The sequence below is a fragment of the Plecotus auritus genome (genome assembly GCF_963455305.1).
Source record: "Plecotus auritus genome assembly, chromosome: 9".
In the NCBI taxonomy this organism is placed as follows: Eukaryota; Metazoa; Chordata; class Mammalia; order Chiroptera; family Vespertilionidae; genus Plecotus; species Plecotus auritus.
The window spans coordinates 102,398,488-102,421,736 of record NC_137783.1 but is presented as its reverse complement, the minus strand read 5'-3'; the positions used below and the strand labels follow the sequence as shown (position 1 = coordinate 102,421,736).

Genomic DNA, 23,249 nt, shown 5'->3' with positions numbered 1-23,249 from the left:
TCAGTTTCCACAGGAGTGTGACACGCTTTTGTGCTTTTCAAACACCAGGGCCCATCAAGACAAGCCGACTATTCATCTCTTAGATGCATGTCTACCAGAGACTGCCCTCTGTTCCAGGGCTGGGGGAAAGCTGCTGTGTTGAGCTGACTGAGACATGAAATGCTACCACTAACGTAGCAAAACTCACTCAGGCACTCCTCACTTCCAGGAGAAATGTAACTGCACTTTTGGCCCTAGATGCTTTTATTTTATTTTTTAAATATATCTTTATTGATTTCAGAGAGGAAGGTAGAGGGAGAGAGAGATAGAAACATCAATGATGACAGAGAATCATTGATCGGCTGCCTCCTGCCTCATCAGTGATCGAGCCCACAAACAGGGTAAATACCCTGTCTGGGAATCGAACCGTGACTTCTTGGTCCATAGGTCACCACTCAACCACTGAGCCACACAGGCCCGGTGGCCGTAGATGCTTTTAGAAACCAACTCCTGTACAAGAGGCAATGGGACTCCACAGCAACCTTTCCAAAGAGTGAATCTGACCATGTCATCTCCACACTTAGATCTGCTCCACTGCTCCCTGGTGTCTATACAAAACCATTTGAAAGGAAGTACAGTGCCCTGGTGATGAGAGTGAGCTCTGGAGCCAAACTGCTTCAGTCTGTGTCCTGCCTCTGCCTTTGGGGGCTTTGGGCAAGTCCCCTATCATCCTGGTGCCTAAGTTTCTTTATTTGTAAACAGGGGTAATAACAGTACCTGTTCCAAAGGTGGTTGTGCAATTAAAAGAATTAATACAACTCAGCATGAAGAAGTGAACCTGGCACAGAGGAAGCACTCAAGAAATATTAGGTGTTGCCCAGCCAGTGTGGCACAGTGGAGGTCACGGTTCGATTCCGATCAGGGCACATGCCTGAGGTTGTGGGCTCAATCCCCAGTAGGGGGAGTGCTAGAGGCAGCCGATCGATAATTCTCTCTCATCATTGATGTTTCTATCTTTCTCTCCCTCTCCCTTCCTCTCTGAAATGAATAAAACATATTTAAAAAATATAAATGTTAGGTGCTGCTCCTGTCATTGTTACTGTTGGAGAAAGTTCACAGTCCCTAGCTGGGCACACAAAGCCATTCACAACTCAGCCCCTGCTCATCTCTCTGGCTTTGTTTCTTGTGACCTTTAAGTTGCCACCACAGCTGTGACCACACAGCCATACCAGGCTCCCAGAGTGCGGAGCCTGAGGAAGGTTCATCCTCCACACCTTTACTCACACACCCATTCTCTCCCTGTTGGCTGGAGAGCAACCACACATCTCTGAAACCCTCCTTCCCCCTCCATGTGCATTAGTCACCCGCGCCTTTGTGCCTCCACTATGTTCTACGGAGACTCTCTCCATGAACACTTCATTATCCTCACCGGTTTATGTGTCCTGCTTTCCCCACTAGACCTTAAGGACAGAGGCTCCTATGAATTCTTATCTGTGTCCCCATTGCCGGGCACTCAGTTCTCCCTAAATAAATATTTATTCAATAAATGCAAAAGAAAAAGTGATCAGGACACACAAAAGCTGGAAATACTTTGCAGAGAACCTAAACAACAAGAGAGGAAATCAAACCCCAAAACACTTTGATCCTATGGAGAATTAATTGGCAAAGATCATACAACCAAAGAGAAGAAGAAAATTATAATTTCCCAAGAGAAAGCCAAACCTTGTTATAATGCAGTGTCTCTGTGTGTATGCGGAGGTAGGGGACAGAAGATACATTAATAATGGTTCTAAACTAGCTTATGTTGACTATTCATTGAATAATGCTTTTTAAACCTCCTCTTCAAAAAACATAGAGTCATAGCTTCACTTTGTCCAGAGTACGGGTTATTTAAATAAAAAATACTGCAGGGGGTGTGGACTGTAAGAAAGAAAGACAACTAACTAATCTTTGTACAATGTCTATGATCAGCCAGATACTTAGAAAATCATAGTTTCCATTTATTAAACACAGTGTGCTCAACACAGAACTATTCACTTCACATGTATTATCAAATTAGGTCATGCAAGTCCTCAACAACTCTGAGACATGAGTATTGGCCTTTCCATTTTACAGATAAGAAAAACACATTCACTCATTCCATCCATCTGTACTGAGTATCTACTGTGAGCCAGTCAGTCACTGGTCCAGGAACTATAACGAAGAACAAGCCAAGTTCCCCATCATAGAACATACATCCCAGGTGGGCAGAAAACAGAGCAATGAATGAATGGGGAAATGATCATATACATAAATGAACAAGAAAAATATCAGATAGTGACAAGTGCTACTACAGAATTAAAATAGGAGGAAGGGACAAGGCTAAGTAGCTATTGTAGACCGGGTTGTCAGAGAAGGCCTTTCTGAGATGGCTATATTTAAAGTGATATTTGAATAAGAAAGAGCCAAGCACATAAAGATGAAAGAACATTTCAGACTGAACAGCTGGTGCAAAGGCCCTAAAGTGAGAATGAACATGGCATGTTCCAGGAACCAAAGTAATGGTCAATGAGAAGAGGCTAAGAGACTGACGTGGGGCAGGTCATAGGTCACATAGAAAGCAGGGGCAAAAAAAAAAAAAAAAGAAAGCAGTGGCCTCAGATTTGGCAACATGAAGGTCATTAGTGGACACAGATAAGAATAGTCCTGGTGGAATGATAGGAAGAGATTAGAGTGAGAGGAAGAAGTCAAAGCAAAAAAACTACAGACAACTTTTAAGTTTTAATGAGAAAAGAAAAAGAAAAACCTAGAAGATAGCTAGAGAAATATACAATGTCAACAGAGTTTAAGATAAGTAATAAACAAAATTAGAAAAGGTTTGGGATTTGTTATTTTGCTTTCAGATAAGAAATATTAGAGCATGCTTCTTTGCTACCAATAATTACCCAGGGATGAGGGTAAATTTAATGATGGCAAACAGAGGGGACATAATTATAAGATCAAAAATCTATAAGACTAGTCTTAATGAAGTTAACAATGTGCCCTAGGGAAAAAAGTGGTAGGTAGAGGAGCAGGGATACTAATCCAGGTATGTTTTGACTCGAAGGTGCATCCTCTTTCTACCACACCATTGACTATAATATATACCGGGTAGGGCAAAAGCAGGTGTACAGTTGTTTTTATGGAAAATAAAACAATCCTATCTAATAAAAGAGTAACATGCAAATTAACCATCACTCCACTACACCCACAAGCCACGCCCACCAGCCAATCAGGAGTGAGTATGCAAATTAACCCAACCAAGATGACTTCGGACACAGAGCGAGCAGGAGGCTTGGGTTTCCCCAGCAATGAAGGAAGCCAAGCTTTCCGCACACCCTGGCCGGCCCAGGCCTCAACTCAAGGCTACAAAGTTTCAATTATAGAAGAGAAATAAATCCCAACAAAAATGGCAGCAGCCACAGAGCTGGAGAGAGCAGGAGGCTTGAGTTGCCCCTGGCGATGGAGGAAGCCAAGCTTCTGCAGCCCTGGCCTCCCTTGGCCTCTGCTCAAGGCTACAAAGTTTCAATTATAGAAGATAAATAAATCCCAACAAAAATGGCTGCAGCCACGGAGCAAGCAGGACGCTTGGCTCTGCTCAAGGCTACAAAGTTTCAATTATAGAATATAAATAAATCCCAGACACCAGGGCCTCTGCTTGGGTCGCCGGGGGGGGTGGGTGGCTGGCCTGCAAACCACCACAGGCCCCTCGCCCAGGCCACCCCACGCCCCAAGGGAACCCCCACCCTGATCTGGGACACCCTTCAGGGAAAACCAACTGGCCCCCACCCATGCACCAGGCCTCTATCCTATCTAATAAAAGTAATATGCAGATTGACCATCACTCCAACACACAAGATGGCTGCCCCCATGTGGTCAAAGATGGCCGCCACAAGATGGCCAGCAGGGGAAGGCAGCTGGGAGGGACCAGGCCTGCAAGGGAGGTCAGTTGTGGGCGATCAGGCCAGCAGGGGAGGGCAGTTGGGAGGGACCAGGCCTGCAAGGGAGGGCAGTTGGGGGCAATCAAACCTGCAGGGGAGGGCAGTTGGGGGGGACCCAGGCCTGCAGGGGAGAGCAGTTAGGGGGGACCAGGCCTGCAGGGGAGGGCAGTTAGGGGGGACCAAGCCTGCAGGGAAGGGCAGTTGGGGGGGACCAGGCCTGCAGGGGAGGGCAGTTAGGGGTGACCAGGCCTGCAGGGGAGAGCAGTTAGGGGGGACCAAGCCTGCAGGGAAGGGCAGTTGGGGGGGACCAGGCCTGCAGGGGAGGGCAGTTAGGGGTGACCAGGCCTGCAGGGGAGGGCATTTAGGGGCAAACAGGCTGGCAGGGGAGCAGTTAGGCATCAATCAGGCTGGCAGGGGAGTGGTTAGGGGTGATCAGGCTGGCAGGCAGAAGCGGTTAGGGGCAATCAGGAAGGCAGGCAGCGAGCAGTTGGGAGCCAGCAGTCCTGGATTGTGAGAGGAATGTCCGACTGCCCGTTTAGGCCAGATCCTACCGGGATCTGGCCTAAATGGGCAGTCAGACATCCCTCGAAGGGTCCCAGATTGGAGAGGGTGCAGGCTGGGCTGAGGGACACACACCCCCGTGCACGAATTTTGTGCACCGGGCCTCTTGTAATAAATAATATTACAAAAATAAACTGTGTTTTGCATACTCACAACAGTAAACCTACTTTTGCCCCAGCCTGTATAACACAATAGTATTTGCAAAAATATCCCAACTCCAACCTCTGAAGTGAATCATAACAGAGATGGAAGGAATATTTAGAGAAGTAAAAGCCAACACAAACACACCCTTCTTCTGTGTAAGCAAGCTCAATTTTCATACAGACTTTTATTACTGCATTTTTTGCTCAAATGTCATTTATTGCACATCTGGCTTTAGTCCTACTAACTATAGGACCCTCAGCTGTTGCCCTTTTATGTTTATAGTGGGATTGAGGAGAGGATGGGGACACTGAAATTAATCTCCGTACACTGTAAAGGAGATCTCTCAAGTGACTGCAATTAGGTAGTAAAAAGATTTTTTAAATGCCAGTTGTGTATTTATAGTCAGCTAAAGTGAAGATGGAAATTAAGGAATGTGATCATTTTTGTTTCCTTCCTCTTTACATAGATATCTGAAAAAGCAAGTGGCATGCTTGTGTCTCGTGTTGTTTTCCATGCTCACTCCTACTCTACCACATGGTGGCACAACCTCACCCCTCCAGCCCCATCTTTCTGTCACCTGGCTTCCCATTATCTGTTCTAGTTTCCCTTCTCCTTCAGGACAACATAGATGCCATCTCTCCCATGAAGTCCTCCTTGGTCTCTCCTTCTCTGAATCTGATGGCACTAAGTTCTAGCTCTTGATCATATTAATGCTCAAAACTATTCTCTGATTCAAGTGTCAGAGTGAGAAAAATAGTACTTTTCAGTAGGAAATTCAATACAATCATTGGCCATGGTTACTTTGAGAGGTCGCTTAGGGAAGATTCAGATGGATCTGAGTTGAAATCATGGCTCTGTTCAACCTCTGACAAGCTGGGTAATCTTGGGCAAGTCACTTTCTGAGACTCAATTCCCTACCTAGAAAATGAGAATAATACTACCTACTACCCACCACCTGGGTATGTATCCAAAATGTGTCAGATAGCTCGCTTTTCTGCTGAAAACTCTACAATGGCTTTCCATGGTTTTTAAAATCAAGCCCCAAACTCTTCAACATGTTTAAAACATCATCTCAACTCATCTAGCCTCACTTCTCACCTAACTCACATTTCATACTCCAGTAACAATAAATTCCTCAGGTTATTTCTCAGCCCATGCTGTTATTTATTTAGTTAGGTAGTTGGTTAGTTGATTAGTTAGTTAGATTTGTGTAAGTATATGTTTATTTTTGGTCCCTTCAAATCCTGAACTCTTGTTCCACCTTGCTCAGACATCACTCTCCCTGAAGCTTTCCTGGATTTGTCGCCTTCCCCCCATATACAGGTTAAGTTCTCCCATGATACCCTGGCCACAGCTTAATCACTGCAGTTACCCCACTGTTTACAATTATTTATTTACAAGACTATCTACTCCATAAAACGAGGGTCCCTACAGGGAAAGGCCTGAGTTTTAGTCATCTTTGTGTCCCCAGCACAGTGCCTGGTATATACAGGTACTTACTCCTATTTCGCTTTTCTGATGCCCCATTTCTTCGTGTATGAAATGGGAAGAATATCACCTACTTGAAAGGTTAGGGTTAATGTTAAGTATTCAAAGCTGACCACAGGGTGGCTGGCATAAAACCAGCCTTCAGCACATTTGATTAATATTCTCAGCATCTCCTGATTGAGCTTTCTGAATCTATCCTTCAGGACCAGGCTCTATGCTGGCCCTGTACCCTTGCTGTGAGCCCTCTCCCCACCCATATCCCTCAGCAATGAGAGTCCCACTCGGCCATTGCCCTCTGGACTCTGCGGATGACTCAGCTAGGACACCAAATGCAAATGTTTCTTGAGCACCTTTGTACAAGATAATGTCCCCGATGTAGTGGAAGTGCTACAACATGTATACGGAATTTATGTAGGGAAAAGGTTGCGGGGCTGCGGGGAGAGGGGTCAGACAAATGAAGGCAGTGCAATTCAGAAAAGGAAAAGGGTATATATCTCTGGGGGAGACAGAAAAGCCTTGGAGGAAGTAGCATTTGAACTAGACCTCAAAGGATGAATTTAATCTGAGGGGCTATTTCCAGAGTTGTATGTGGTCTACAAAACACAAAACTCAAATCACCTGCTCATCAGAAGAAAAGTAAATTTAAGGGCGCTAGCCAGTTTGGCTCAGTGGAATGAAGGGTCCTGGGTTCAGTTCTGGTCAAGGGCACATGCCCCGCTTGTAGGCTCGATCCCCAGTAGGAAGCGTGCAGGAAGCAGCCGATCAATGATTCTCTCTCATCACTGATGTTTCTATTTCTCTCTCCCTCCCCCTTCCTCTCTGAAATCAATAAAAATATATTTTTTAAAAAAGAAAAGTAAATTTAGGAAATTCTGCCTACTACATAGCCCTCTAAGAGAGCCACAACACACAGTAGCAAGGCTCTGAGAATCCTTGAACTAAGGAACTCTATTTAACTTTGTTGAATCCACACCCCAAATTTGACCACAAGTTCTCTACTTCTTTCTTTCTGGAGGATCACAGCATCTCGAGGAACAAACCTTAAGAAAAAACAGGTTAAGTGTTGCCCTTGCAAAGTTATATTTTGCAATAGGACCTCTCATAGATAACACCTTAGCACCAGATTTTTAAGTACTGTAATCAGTAATTTTAAAAATTCTCCTGGCATTTTGCTCAAAGGAAAAAAGCAATGGAAGTCTGTGCAGAACTAAGTAGCTGTCAAAACAACAAATACCTGCCCTGTCCAGTGTGGCTCAGTTGGTTGGAGCCACAGCTTTGATTCCCTGGTCAAGGTGCATATGGGATGCAACTGATGTTTCTCTCCCTCTCCTTTCCTCTCTCTCTAAAATTAATAAAATCATTTTCTGGCGGGGGGTGGGAGGGGAGGCATATCCTCAGGTGAGGGTTAAACAAATAAATAAATTGCCCCATCCTTAAAAGAAAACAAATACCCTTCTCCAGTTGTGAAGTAGACTGTAGACCACAAGCCTTTCTTTCTTTAATGTAATTTAAATTATTTTCCATCACCATTTATCCCCCCTATTTTTCACCTCCACCCCCCGCCCCCACCACCCCCCCGCCGCCCCACCACCACCACAAGCCTTTCTATCAAGGGAAACAAGGCATCTCTGACAAAGTCCATTCCTTCTTTGGTAGGATGTTTACACTCCAATGGCCCCCCTCCCTCCCTCCCTCCCTCTCCAACCTGCTGACTAAGTAAAAAACACCAGACTTGAAAGCAAAGGGAACAGCATTGCATAACAGCAAGCCACCAGACAAGGCATGTTTTGCTCCTTAATATTTACCAATCGGTGGTGTCAATAAAAAGCGAGAAGGAAAGGGGCATTGTCTGCTGTCTGTCCCCACCCTGGAAGCACAGTGTTCAGCAATCCAGTCTGTGAGTTAACAAATGTGCACTTGGCAGCGACGCATTGTGCTCATGATTCAGAGACAAACCGACACAGTCCTACCCACAAACCCGGCTTCGCAGGGAAATAGGCAGGTAAACAAACTGCAATGCTGCATGCAAAGTGCAAGCAAACCATTCTGTAATAAAAGGTGAGCACAAAACGCTAGCAAGGCACAAATGCGGGACTCCTTAACTTTGCCGACTCAAGGTCAGAAGGAAGGGGAGGTAAAATAAGAGGAGCCCCTTAGTGCTCAGAAGATTGCAAATGAGTTGTGAAGGCAAATAAATCAAAAGATACATAACTAAATGAAATAGGGCTCTAGGGTTGAGTAGATCAGGGTAGGATAGAGCACCACTGAGGCGGGAGGGCGGGGGGGGGGGGGGAGGTTGGGGTGGCGGAGAAGACCAGCTGATCTTCCTGAGCCTGCAGCACACAGAACAGCTGCATCTAATTTCACTTGCTCCTGAAATCCACAGTAAGTCGGTGGAGTGTTGTTGTTTTTTTCTTAGCAACAAAACCGTGCAAGTACAGGGAAAAGGGAGACTGGCTTAGCAGATTCAAGAAATCTGAACCCTAAACCAGATGCAGGGAAAGCTGAGAGCTGAGCCGATTTAAACCACAGAATCCTTCCAGGCCGGGGAATGGCAGTCCCGAGTACCTAGGGGCATAGGATGCTACAATGACTAAGACAAGAGTGAAAGCCGCTGGAAAGCAGTCCCTAAGTCCTCTCCCCACTGGCAGAAGTCTGGCTGCTTAGTCTCTGGAGAGCATAAAACAGAAATGCCCAGAATTTGCTTTACAACCATCTGGGAGAAGGGTTTGGGGGATACAGATGAAACAAAAATGTCCATGAAGTGATCACTGGTGAACGTGGGTGATGGGAACATGGGGGTTCACTGTACTAGCCTCTCTACTTCTGTAAATCTTTGATATTTTCCATAATAAAAAGTAAGAGTATCTCTGGTCCAGAAGGACCCAGCACGTCTGAAGGGAAGCATAACAGAGGGCACGTGTCTACACAGGTGGAGTGCCACACACCTTCCTGACTACCAGACACTGTCGGGTAGAGCCACACACTGCAAAGAGGAGCGGAAGACTCCTCCCGAGCGAATGCAACCTAGGGAACCTGAAGATGCTGCCTCAGGGGCTCCCCAAAACAGCCCAGCCCAATCATGCCACAGGAAGGCTCAGAGTTAATCATCTCCATGCCATACTCAGTTTCCTGACAGCTTTTTTCTTTTTTGACAACTTTATTAAGATAGAACTCACATAATCAATTCACCTTCTTAAAGCGTACAATTCAATGGTAGTTAGTATACTCACAGAGTGTACAACCATCACCACTGGGATGGCTTATTAAGATATAATTCACATACTCAATTCACTCTTCTAAAGTGTACAATTCAGCAGTGTTTAGTATATTCATAGAGTTATACAACCCTCACCACCATCAATTTTAGAACATTTTCATCACTGCCCCCCAAAGAAAACCCTATACCCATTAGCAGTCACTCTGCATTTCAGCTACTCTCCAGCCCCAGGCAACTACTAATCTGTTTTCTGTCTGTATAGATTTGCCTATTCTAGACATTTCACATAAATGAAATCATACACTGTGGGGTCTTTTATGAGTGGCTTCTTTCACTTACCACAATGTCAAGATCTTGACAGCTTTTATTTACCCCCTCCCCTCCCGCAATCAGGAGCAACACAGCCAAGGATCACATTCAGAGTGACATCTTGGGAAAGCCTCTAATAAAGACACAGACCACAGTAAACACAAAAAGAGCAACTTGCAGGAAACAGATACTATGTGGGAGGGGAAGAGTGCCATTAATATTCTCACAAAAGGGAAATAAAACTGCCTCCATGAAGTGAAAATAGGATACTATAAAAAGGAAACACTTAGAGAACAAAACAAAAAAAGAGCTCTTAGAAATTGACAACTTAATAGCAAAAATTTTAAGAAACCCTCAATAAAAGGATTAAAAGATAAAGTTGAGGAAATCTGCTAGTGTAGTCAAAAGACAAAGATAAGGAAAACAGGAGAGAGAAGTTGAAAACAGGAGAGAGAAGTTAATATTCTAGAGCCATGGTCGGCAAACTGCAGCTCGCAAGCCACATGCGGCTCTTTGGCCCCTTGAGTGTGGCTCTTCCACAAAATACCACGGCCTGGGCGAGTCAATTTTGAAGAAGTGGCGTTAGAAGAAGTTTAAGTTTAAAAAATTTGGCTCTCAAAAGAAATTTCAATCGTACTGTTGGTATTTGGCTCTGTTGACTAATGAGTTTGCCGACCACTGTTCTAGAGCAAGCATGTCAAACTCACAGCCCGTGGACCACATGCCTCATTTATTTGGCCCGTGTTAGCCTTTGAGTTTGACATGCTTGTTCCAGAAGACCAGTACAGGGTGTCTCCTATCAGAATAAGAGAAATTCCCAAGAGAGAATAGAAAAAAGAAAGGAAAATCATGATGAATCAATATAACTTGACAAAACTGTGAAGAAGTGAGGGGTGCAGGTTGCCAGATTGAAAGGGCCCAGCACATCGAACACAATGTGAAATGACTGAAATTGCAGAAACTGCGAAGAGGAGATTCTGCAAGCTGGAGGATGTCCTTCACCAGGTGGTAAACAAGAGTCAGAGGATCTAGTAGAGACAAGGAACTGAGGACCCCCAGATAACTACCACATGAAGAAGCTAGCCAGCCCAGAGAAGTATAACTCCAGGGAGAGACACACTGAGGATGGTCATCACCACCAACGCCTCTGCCATTAAACCCTCTTTATTCTAAATATTTAAAATGTGTGATTATAAAATTTTCAAACATACTCAAAAGTAGAACCTCAATACCCATCACCCAGATTCAACAATGATGAACATTTTGGCCTGTTTACTTGATCTATCCTTTATTCTCTCTTTCTTTAAATATTTTAAAACAAATTCCAATCATATCATTTCAACCCTATGTACTTCTGAACCCATCTCTACATTACCCATTTTCTAACATCACAACACTACTATCATACCTAGAAAATTAACAATAATCCCTTGATATTAGTCCATAATAAAATTTCCCCAACATCTCAAAAACACCTTTTTACAGGTAGAGTGTTATGGGCTAAATTGTGCCCTACACACACACACACACACACACACACACACACACACACACACACACACACACACACACATTTTTATGTTGAAGCTCTAACCCCCAGTACCTCAGAATGGGACTGTAATTGAAGATAGGGCCTTTAAAGACATAATTAAGTTAAAGTGAGGGCTAATGCAACCCCCCTGGTGTCCTTGTAAGAGGAGATTAGGACGCACACACACACCAGGTCTGCATGTGCACAGAGGGATAACCATGTACAGAGGTAGGAAGAGGGCAGTCATTTGAAAGCCAAGGGCAGAGGCCTCAGAGAAAACCAACCTTGACAGTGCCTTGATCTTGGGTTTCCAGCCTCCAGAACTATAAGAAAATAAACTTCTCTTGTTTAAGCTACCCAATCTGTGATATTTTGTTATGATATCTAACAAACTAACACAGAGACTATCCAAATAAAAACAAGACTTATATATTACATTTGAAAATGTCCCATGTGCACTTGAGAAGAATGTATATTCTGTAGCTTTGGGGTGGAATGTTCTGAAGATGTCAATTAGTTCCATCTATTCTAAAATCTCATTTAGGATTGCTGTTTCCTTGTTGATTTTTTTGTGTAGAAGATTTATCCAGTGATGTCAGTGGGATATTAAAGTCCCCTACTATAAATATATATAAAACATTTGGTTATCATTCCTAAACCACATTATTTTTTTCATGCCATTGACTTCATGCAGAGACCAAGTCAGTTGTTCAACACTAAATTTATGTGTTTGGTTCCTTAGAGTGTAATTTAACTTGTTATCCTTTCCCCTGTATTCCCAATAAATTAAAGTCAGCTCTAGAGGTTTGATCAGATGGAAGGGTCAACTTTTACGTAAGAATATTCCATAGGTGGTACTATATACTCTCTTTTGCACCTGACAAATTATGATAAACTTGGTCCAGATTCTTTCCTATTTGCTTTGACAATGTGCTGATGAAGTATCTTGCTTGTCCCCTCCCTGCTGTCTGTCTGGTTAGCTGATGGCATTCACTTCATCCCACAGAGAGCTAGAGACAGGCCATAGAGAGACTAGGAGTAGAAAAGACAGAGAAGTCCTCTCTCTGTGATCATATCCTACCAGAAGATTTGGAGACATCCTAAGTGCCCATCAGCAGATGAGTGAATTAAAAAACTGTGGTACATCTACACAATGAAATACTACGCTGCTATAAAAAAGAAGGAACTTTTACCATTTGCAACAGCATGGATAGAACTGGAGAGCATTATGCTAAGCGAAATAAGCCAGTGGGAGAAGTAAATATCACATAATCTCATTCATATGTGGCATATAATGATTAACATAATTTGATGAACAAAAATAGATCCAGAGACAAATGGCAGGGATGGTGGTGGGGAGGGGGGTTAGAAAGCAACCAAAGGACTTATATGCATGCATTTTAGCATAACCAATGGACACAGACACTGGGGCAGTGGGGGCTTGCCTGGGGTGGGAATGGCTGAGGGGTGGGGTCAATGGGGGGGGGGGGAGAGAAGGAAACATATGTAAAACTTTAGACAAAAAAAAAAAAAAAAGAAATTAACATTTAAACACCAAATCCTCTTTACTCAATTCACTGTCAAACTCAGAGAACTGCTACCCTATTTCCATCTCCTTGGGCATATGAGGGTATCAGCACCTCAGAAAAATGATTAGACCAGACTGATGTCATTCATGAATGTAACTAACATTCAAGGACCCTCTGACAGCTGCCAGGAAACTCCTGTCTGCCTCAAGAGCAAGTCTGTCACCAACAGTAAGTTGTAAAAGTGTTCCCGGCTCAGTTACGTCTGCCTCCCCATCTGTATTTAAGACTTTGCCAAATTCAACCTCTGCTGTTGTAGATGGGGGTCCCTTACACAAAGGCTGCTGAGCAAGACCCTTTAATCAGCCTGTTCCCCATCTTCAACTTTCTCTCATCTTCAGGGCCACTGTGATTTGATGGGTGTGTGAGGCTGAGAAAACAGCACAACCAGCTCCAATGCACAGTCATAGCCAGTGGAGCAATCCCGAAAGACAGCCAGAGAATTTTAATGAAAACCAGAAAACTCCAGGCCTGCCAGCCCCTCCTCCTGCAGCTAAGAATCCCTGAGCCAGCATGGCCCCAAAAAGCAGGGAGAAAAATCCACTTAGCATTCAGCAACCTCCCACAGCAACCACCTTCCAGGGTCATTTAGGTGAGAGGCAAGGCACATGCTAAATGCAATAGGGCCCAGAGTCCCTGAGAGGCACAGGGTGTGGCAGCAGCAGATGAGCCAACAGATTATGAAACAGTCATTTATAAAAAAAAATTAAAAAGCATCTCTTTCTGCCAAAGCTGTCTGAATACAGCTGCATACAAGGCTAATGAAGAATCTTAACAAGCTTAAAGGGACAGTATTTCAGATACTCAAGAACCAAAGGTGAAGGAAAAGAATATTTTGAGCACTTACTATGTGTCAGGTGCTCTTATCTCATTTTACCTTCACTTTGTGGTGGGAATTATAAACTGCATGTAACGGATAAGAACACTGACTCAGAGGTTAGATAACTTGTCCCAGGCACACAGCTGGCAGGGGTGAACCAAGACTCAAAGTTCAGTGTGGATGAGGCTCGTCAGAAATAAACGCAGAATCCTGACCTGTCCTACCAGATAAAAAGAATCATCATTTACTGAACATGGGCTATGGGCCTGTAACTAAGCTAAGATTTTTGCATGAACTATCAGGCATCCTCAAACTACGGCCCTCGGGCCACATGCGGCCCGCCGAGGACATTTATCTGGCCCGCCGGGTGCCGTTGCCTGTCCTGCTTAGCAGCCTACTTGTCCCGGGCCCGCAGTGCACCTAGGAATTTGTTCATAGTTGTTTTTTTTAAAACTATAGTCGGGCCCTCCAACGGTCTGAGGGACAGTGAACTGGCCCCTGTTTAAAAAGTTTGAGGACCCCTGCACTGTATCATCTAATCCTCACAGCAACCAAATAAGCTAGGAATTATTAGTGTCTTCATTTTCAGTGAGGAAACTAAGGCTGAATGTTAAATAATTTGGCCAAGGTCATGACTTTGACAGGATTTGATCCCAGGTCTATCTCATTTTAGAGCCCCCATGTTAAAACACTCACCCTAAAAGCCTACAGAGGGGAACCACCGAGGCCATCATGCCACGCCAGCAAGTTGCATGGAAACTTCTGCCCCCTTCCCAGCAGGTAATCCATGTGCCAGGGTTACCCTGTAATTCCTCCGAGCGTTCCTCAGTGACGGCACAGACGCACTGGCTCGGGATAGGCTGACAGTGACAGTTCCCCCTTCCCATGACCTGTGGGCTCTGCTGGCACTGCATGTGTGAAGGAGAAGGCTACCACCATGGTCGTGAGATGCTTGTGAGTACAGAAGCCGACAGCTCCCTTCTGCAGGCTTTGTTCCACAGACCCACACACCTCACAGCAACCTCCACTCCTCCACCCCCTGAAAAACAGCTCACAGGCTATTTGTATTCTTAACAGGAGACCATGTGCCTCCTCTTAGGCAACTATGATTTCCCAAGGGAGACAACTGTCTAGACAGAGCATCCCAATCCATCTTGACAAGAGATTGGCCACAACAAGGTCACATGTGAGCATTTAGTTTTGGGGGCTGTATTCAGTGGCCCAGTGAAGGCTCTGGGCTTGGCAACCCTGGGTTATCAGACTGAGCATCACTCTGCACAACTTATATCCAGGGTTAGAACTGTCTTCCCAGCCAGGCAAGCATTACGTCAGAGGAGTCACAGGCATCTTTCACCTGACTGTGAGTCACACACATAGAAACAGTATATAAACAGTTCCATTAATCAGGTTGAAACTTCACAGAACTCTTGTACACGTGCTCAGAATAAAGCCCCAGGCTTTGAGGTGGACTGGACATCTAATGTGTGCCAGGAAATGTGACAGGTACATTCACAGCTGATATCTTAATTAATCTTCATAACATTCTGTGAGGTAGATAAGATTGCTAGTATACAGGTGCAGCAACAAAAGTCCAGAGGTTAACATAATTTGCCCAAAGTCACACCAAAAGTGGCAAAGTTAAAATATGCCATTAAAAAATATATTTTTATTTATTTATTTATTTATTTATTTATTTGAGAGGGGGAGAGGGAGAGAGAGAGAGAGAGAGAGAGAGAGAGAGAGTCCAATTTGTTACTCCACTTATTGATACATTCACTGGTTGCCTTTTGGATGTGCCCTGACTGGTGATCAGACCCACAAACTTGGTGTATTGGGATGACACCCAACTCCATTTTTTTAAAAATATTTTTTATTGAGTTTTTACAGAGAGGAAGGGAGAGGATAGAAAGTTAGAAACATTGATGACAGAGAAACATCAATCAGCTGCCTCCTGCACACCCCCTACTGGGGATGTACCCGCAACCAAGGTACATGCCCTTGACCGGAATCGAACCTGGGACCCTTCAGTCCGCAGGCCGACGCTCTATCCACTGAGCCAAACTGGTTAGGGCTCAACTCCATTTTTAATGACTCCACAACCTTACATTCAGTCAATCATGAGGCCATTCATTATTCCTCAGACATTTATGGAGCACCTTCTAGGGACAGCTACTATGCTACTGTAGAGGATACAACTGCCAACATTGTATCCTAGGTCCAATCACCAAGAACTTACATTCTCATGAGGAAAGAAGGCAAGGTGATCTGAAGAATGGGTACAGGAGATGAGGTTAGGGGCTCAGATAAGTGATCAGGACAGGCCTCTCTGAGGAAGTGGCCTTTGAGCTGAGATCTGAAAGATGAGAATGAGCCAGCCATTTGCAAAGCTCAGAAAAAAAGCACACAGGCAGAAGGACCAGGGCAAGGGCCATCTGCAGGAAGACAATGGGCGTGTCATTGGCCACCAGGCCACCAGGACCAAGGCTGAGTGAGCAACAAGGAAAAAGAATGTTTGAGATGAGGCAGGCCTACTTGACCACAGAAAAGAGTTTGGATTTTGTCATAAGGGCAATGGAAAATCAAAAAAGTGTTTTAATTAGGGGAGTGACAATCTGATTTGTGCCTTAAAGAGGGAGTTCTGGTGGCAGAGGAAGTGCAGAGAGGGGGCAGAGTTAGGAATGAGGGCAGACACAGGAGAGGAGTTGGGCTGGTGTAAGGAAGGGCTGTCTCCTGGTCAGAGCTGGGGAAGTGGAATAAGCTTCCCCGGGTGCTGACGACTTTCCTGTCATTGGAAGTGTTCAAGAATAAACCAGGTGACCCCTTGGCTACATGGTTAAAGAATTCAATAATTGGGCGGACAAATCCTCCTAAGCCTAAAATCCTTCTAAACCCTAGAATTCTGTGTTTTTAAGATAAAATCTTTATTAATCTGACTTTCAGAACTGGAGTTGCCACAACTTCCTTGGTAAATCCTTGACAGCCCAGACCAGCTCTGTGATATCTGGCAAGTTATTTAAATCCTTAGAGTTTTAGTTTCTTTCTTTAAAAAATGGGAAAAATAATGCCTAATCCAGGATAATTGCTGTGAGGACCAAAGTCTAATGTCTGAAACATTATAATAAGAATAATGATAAATGACATTTACTGAGCCATTACTATATGCTTGCATGTACTATATGATCTAGGGGCATTTTGTCACCTAATCCTTAAAAAAAAAACATCCAGAAGGTAAGCACTATTACTATCCCTACATTAAAAATTAGGAAACGGCCGAAACCGGTTTGGCTCAGTGGATAGAGCGTCGGCCTGCGGACTCAAGGGTCCCAGGTTCGATTCCGGTCGGGGGCATGTACTGTGGTTGCGGGCACATCCCCAGTGGGGGGTGTGCAGGAGGCAGCTGATCGATGTTTCTCTCTCATCGATGTTTCTAGCTCTCTGTCCCTCTCCCTTCCTCTCTGTAAAATATCAATAAAATATATTTAAAAAAAAAAATTAGGAAACGTATTTCTAGAGGTAACTTATCCAAGAATCATATAGCCATTTATTGCTCAAATTAGAAAAAAAGACAAATAAAAATCAACAAAAGTTGAAAGACAAAGAAAACCATATTTACATAACTTGAAAAAAAGATGTAACCTACTATTAAATTTAACAATCCATTCAATTCGCTGATTAGACATTTAGTAAATATTTATTGAACATATAAATGAATAAATGGATGAATAAATCATCCCAACAAACCTGTAGAGTTCCTACCACGCAGAGATTTTACATCAATTTAATTGAGAGTTTGCCATAAAACCACAATCGTCAAACTGGAGATAAATTGCCAACATAATGACCCACAGTCCATAAAGGGATGCCTGGCCAGCGTGGCTCAGAGGTTGAGCATTGACCTATGAACCAGGAGGTCATGATTCGATTCCAGGTCAGGGCAAATGCCTGGGTTTCGGGCTCGATCCCCAGTGGCGGGTGTGCAGGAGGAGGTAGCAGATCAATGATTCTCTCTCATCATTGATGTTTCTCTCTCTCTCACTCTCTATTTACCTCTCTCTCTCTCTCTCTCTCTCTCTCTCTCTCTCCCCCTTCCTCTCTGAAATCAATAAAGATATATTTTTTTAAAAAAAAATAAGGACCTAAGAAATGTCATTCTCATACAGACCAAAAGAAGCAGGAATAACTGTTGCTCTTTCTTTGGGAAGTCAAACTGTTAGAAGAATTGGCAGAAGACAGAGCACACAATAAATGGAAGCCTAGAAGAAGTGGTCTCAGAGAAAAGATGAGAAGCCATCCAAAGGAGGGAGAATCTAAGAAAACAAAGCCTGACTTAATAACCAGGAGTTACTGATGGACTTCCTTAGAATTGTGGGAAAGGATACCAAGTTTCAAGGGCATTTGGATGAATGGGCTAAAGAGGAAGGGAATATGGTCTTTTTAAAAGTTTGGTGATAAAAAAAAAAAAAGAGGGAAGTGCTAGCCAGTTTGGCTCAGTGGATAGAGCATTGGCCTGCAGACCGAAGGGTCCCGGTTCGATTCTGGTCAAGGACACATGCCTGGGTTGCAGGCTCGATCCCCAGTAGGGGGTGTGCAGGAGGCAGCCGATTAATGATTCTCTATCATCATTGATGTTTCTATCTCTCTCCCTGTCCCTTCCTCTCTGAAATCAATAAAAATATACTTTTTTAAAAGGAGAGGGTAAAGCAGAAGGATTGCTGGTAAGTGTAGAAGGTGAGGAACAGGAGCCTAAAGAAGAGAAGCTTAAGACAGAAGACAGATAAAGAAGATACAAGAAAGAACAAGGAGGACCAGACCTAAGGAAGTGAAGGGCAGGACAGACTACACAGTGAAAGGCTACCCTTGGGAAAAGAGAGGTCACTTTCTGCACTGTGACAAGAATGAAGAAGGAGAGACTAATGTTTGGGCATAGTGAAAGTTACTCTGATTCAAGCTTGATGAATACAGAGAGTGATTGTTAGATAATACCATTTGAGCTTAAAAGGATATTGATTTTCTTGGGCCACTCATAAATTGCTATCAAAAAGAACAACCATCTTTAGACCTACGTTTTATACAGTTAAAAATCAGGCTTATTGAGATGTGCTTACATTCTGTTTGTTCATCTGGGTGTTAATGCACTGGTGTGTTCAGTTTGAGAACTTCATCAAGCTATATGCTTATGTGTGCACTTCTCTGTCTGTTCATTATATTTCAATAAACAGTTTTTATTAACTTAGAATCACCACTCCTGTACTCTTTATTAGGTTTTTTTTTAAAAGTAACTCAACCTCAAGAAAATTATATATTCTTTAGACTGGCATCATTCCTAACCATTCTTTTAGATCTTCCATAGTACTAAATTCAAGATTAGATACACAGTAGGTATCTAAACAATATATGTTGATGTGATTGGAAGAATATTCGCACTTAATGCACAGACTTAATACAAATCTATCTCCAAGAAGGGACACCTTTATGATTGTGAAACCTGGCAGACCCCACCTTAGCCAAGTGAGCATCACCAATAATGGAATAAACTAACATATATGCCTCCCCTTGTGAAGCAATGGGAAGTATATAACATCAGCTATTTAGAATTCCTGCCAAAAATGTTTAACCTACATATAACCATGGAGAAATAACTAGACAAATTCAGGTTGTGATATATTATTAAGAAAACAGGCCTGGAATCTTAATCTTAAAAATATTAATGTCATAAAATACAAAAAAGAGGGAAACCTATGGATTAAAAGAGACTATAAGAAAAGAGATTAAAGATGCATAGCAACTAAATTTAATGTGCAATCTTTGAGTAGATCTTAGATTAAAAACAAACCAACAACTACATTAACATTATTAAACTAACATTATTAATATTCTTTGAACAATGGGGGTTTGCAAAAATGCTGCAATTGTTCATGCCCATGTATCCAGGCCCCTGAGCAATATGACTTTCAGCTCCTCTCATCAAGAGGAGCTTCTGACTGGCTTTGACCAAAAGACTGCAATAGAAGTTATACTGTGCAAGCTCCAAGCCTAGGCCTCAAAAGGCTTTGCACACTTCCACTCTCTCTTGGAATCTGCCTATTTGCCATGGGACCAAAGCTAGGCTATTCTGCTAGAGGATGGAAGACCCTTTGGAGCAGAGACAAGCCATCCAAACTAAGACCAACTTAGACCAGCCAGCCTCTGATAGATCCAGCAGTTAACTGCCAACTTTGAGGGGACCCAGCCAAGATCAGCATGTCCTAATGCAAATTAGAACTACCCAGATGACTCACAGAATCATAAGAATTAATAAATGGTGGTTTCAGCTGGCTGGTGTGGCTCAGTGGTTGAGCATCGCCTTATGAACCAGGAGGTCATGGTTCAATTCCCAGTCAGGGCACATGCCTGGGTTTGGGGCTCAATCCCCAGCAGGGGGCATGCAGGAGGCAGCTGATCAATGATTCTCTCTCATCACTGATGTTTCTAACTCTCTCTGCTTTCCTCTCTGAAATCAATAAAAAAAATTTTTTTGAAAAAGCAAATAAATGGTGGTTTTGTTATACAGCAAATGTTAACTGATTAAAGATGAGATTTAAATATAGACTGTATTATGGAATCAATGTTAAATTTCTCAGGCATGATAATGCTGTTGTGGTGATGTAAAAACATGTCCTTATACTCAGGAGATAAATACTGACATATTTAGAGATCAAGTATCATGACGTCTGCCCCCAAAAAACATAAATCTGCATATATAATAATAAAGCAAATGTGACAAAACATTAAGAATTAGTAACTTTAAGAATTTTTGAGTGTTTTTGTACTAATCTGTTCGTTTGAAATTTTTAAAAATGAAAAGTTAGAAGTCTACATGTGTGCCTATCTCCAGAACATGGTGACACTGAAAGCTTGTTTGGTAACACAGCAGCCACCACATAATGAACAGATCCTTCTCCTCCTTTTGTGCTGTCCTCCACCTCCTACCCCTTTTTTACTGAAAGCAACTACTACTGCTGAAGAGGGAGATGGAGTAAATCAGGGGCAAGCCCTGGTAGAGTTAAAAGAAAGATTTATTAATACATAAGAAATGTTTAAAAGTAGGTATTGCCCTGGCTGGGTGGATCAGTTGGCTGGAGCATCGTTCTGTACACCAAAAGGTTTTGGGTTTCATTCCTGGTCAGGGAACACTCCTAGATTTTGGGTTCGATCCCAGAAGAGGCTTGTACAGGAGGCAATGGATCGATGTTTCTGTCCTACATCAATGTTTCTCTCTCACATCAATGTTTCTCTCTCTCTCTCTCTGTCTCTCTCTCTCTCTCTGTCTCTCTCTCTCTGTCTCTGTCTCTCTCTCCTCCTTCCTCTCCCTCCCTAAAAATCAATTTTAAAAAATTTCCTCATGTGAGGATTAAAAATAAATAAATAAAAATTTTAAAGTAGATATTAATAGCAAGGATTCACTAAGTGAGGATTTCTCCCTGTATAATTAAAAAACATTTGTGGTGGTTGGCTGAAACTTGAAAAGAAAAAAGCTTTGGCAAGACACATGGGGAGGTCTCTGAAATATTTTGTGTTAGAAAACAAATATTCATGTGTTTCTATTTTAAGCGATTTCTCAAACGCCTACAAATGAGAAGATTAGCTTATATTACATCTCTTCCCCCTGAAAGGCACTCAAACAAATAAATGGTGGTTTATCTTACCAATAGAGCCTGAATCTGTTTTTCCACAACCTAATGAAAGCCTCCTTTATTTAATGTGTATTTTCCTCCAAGTGATATGCAGCAATTATTAATGCTATGTATTGACATTATGAATCAACCCAGAGGCCTAGGTTCAAAGGATATAGCTTTTTGAGCTGAAATCCAAGAACCTCAGTTTTTCTATGCCATATAGAGATACTCTGCTTACAATGAATGGCAAACAATGCCCATGCTGTTCTTTACATAAAAAGCAGTAATCTAGGTAGAGAGGTTTTGGTGGGTTTTTTTTTTTTAGAACAAGCTCTACAAATGTATTAAAATGTCTTTGACTTCAAAAACTTCCAATCAAACAAGCCCAAATATTACCATTGTTCAGTGAGAAAAACATTCAACTTATAAGGAAAGAACACATCACAAGCTACTATACACATCTAATGAGTTGGTTGTTCTCATCTGTCAGAGCTAAAAGAATTAATGCAGCAAAGATATTTGTTTTGGGCATTATTTGGCTCAAAGCCAAATCCATGCCCACGCTTTCTTACAGAATCCCTCAGTTCTCTAGCCCACAAACCCCAGGATGCCTCAGACGATAGTTTAAAACTACAACTTTAAATTAAATGGTTGTGCAAAAAAAAGAAGGTACCTCATGCAGAGAGAATCTTCCAGTTGCCTCTACAAACTTCAGCAGATTCAGAGAAACCAACCAGGCTGTCACATCTTCAAGGAACCTTTGATGTTCAAAGAAAATTCTACTGTGCACATTAATTCTCAAAACTATTCAGTGACACCGTAAAGACAGCTGCAGAACAATAGGCTTTCCTGGCCCACATCTGCATATTAGCACATACAACTGGTGACAGGATAAGTCATCAGAAGACCTGGGCATGGCTCTAGCTCAGCCACTGAGTTCCCATTCGCTTGTCGCTAAAAGTGCTGAAAGTACGACTTGATTGCCTGACTCATTGGTTCACTCATTGTGCAAACATCTGTTGGGCAAATTTTACTTAATCTATTCAAGCTTAGTTTCCTTAGTTTTAAAATAAGGATGGTAATTGTACCTATTACATTGGGTTACTGGCAGAATTAAATGAGATAATACATATTACTACACCTGTCAATAAACTTTCAATAAATATTAGCTATAATTATTAGTCTTTATTATTATTATCTGGGTGGTTATACTAGATATCTTTTAAAGTCCTTTGCAACACTGAGATTCATTCTGTGAATTAATTGTGTGACCCAGAAATTTAACACCTCTGAACCCTCAAGCTCTTTATATGTAAAATGAAAGGGTATACAGTTACATGATCTCTAAGGTCCTTCCAACTCTAGAATAGTAAAAGGCTCCATGGCTGATATTATGATTTCAGATGTGTCTCAGTGCCACTGCTTAGATAAACTGGTACGTCAAAGCAACTGCCAAATCAACCATCTTTCTCTGGTGGGGGTCTGAATCTTTCTTCACTTTTGTTCTTTTAATCTCCTAACCCACCCCTGCATACTTAGGATGTATACAAGGTATGAGTCCCCAAGAGAAAAACAAGCAAGTGGGGAGGAAGCCAGACCCTGTCCCCTTCCTTTAGGCTGGGTAACGCATCCAAAACACAAGTGGGGGAGGTGCAATGAATTCATTCATTCATTCACCCACAGAAGCATCCGCATTCTGAGGGCAGAATGCCTCCCTGTGCCTCCCGGCACCCACTACTTGTCTCCATATGCACTTTCCACACTGCCATCTTATCTGCACCAATAACTAAGCTGACTGATGCCTGGGACTTTGTCATGCTAACTTTGCATCCTAAATCCCAGGCACAGTGCCCAGAATGTGGTAGGCACTCAATAAGTTTAAAATTAACTAAAATTCATACTTCCCTCAGTACCAAAACTAGCCATTTGCAAAATGACTAGGCACTTTGGGGATCTTTTCTTAAGGGTCACCAATCCAACAATATCAAAAACTAGCT

The 23,249-nt window shown here is 42.8% G+C and overlaps 1 protein-coding gene across 4 annotated transcripts in view; it reads right to left on the bottom strand.

The window, feature by feature from the left end:
* Nucleotides 1-23,249, bottom strand: part of RAB30 (RAB30, member RAS oncogene family) — a 77,390-nt gene that overhangs the window by 28,829 nt on the left and 25,312 nt on the right. The window contains exon 2 of one of the 4 annotated variants that reach the window (XM_080687547.1): nucleotides 21,926-22,010. The exons of 2 other annotated variants lie outside the window; for them this stretch is intronic. The gene's annotated coding sequence lies outside the window, so the exon portion shown is untranslated. Of the gene's footprint in view, nucleotides 1-7,936; nucleotides 8,045-21,925; nucleotides 22,011-23,249 lie in introns of those variants that run through there. One more of the 4 variants, XM_080687549.1, reaches the window with a different exon arrangement.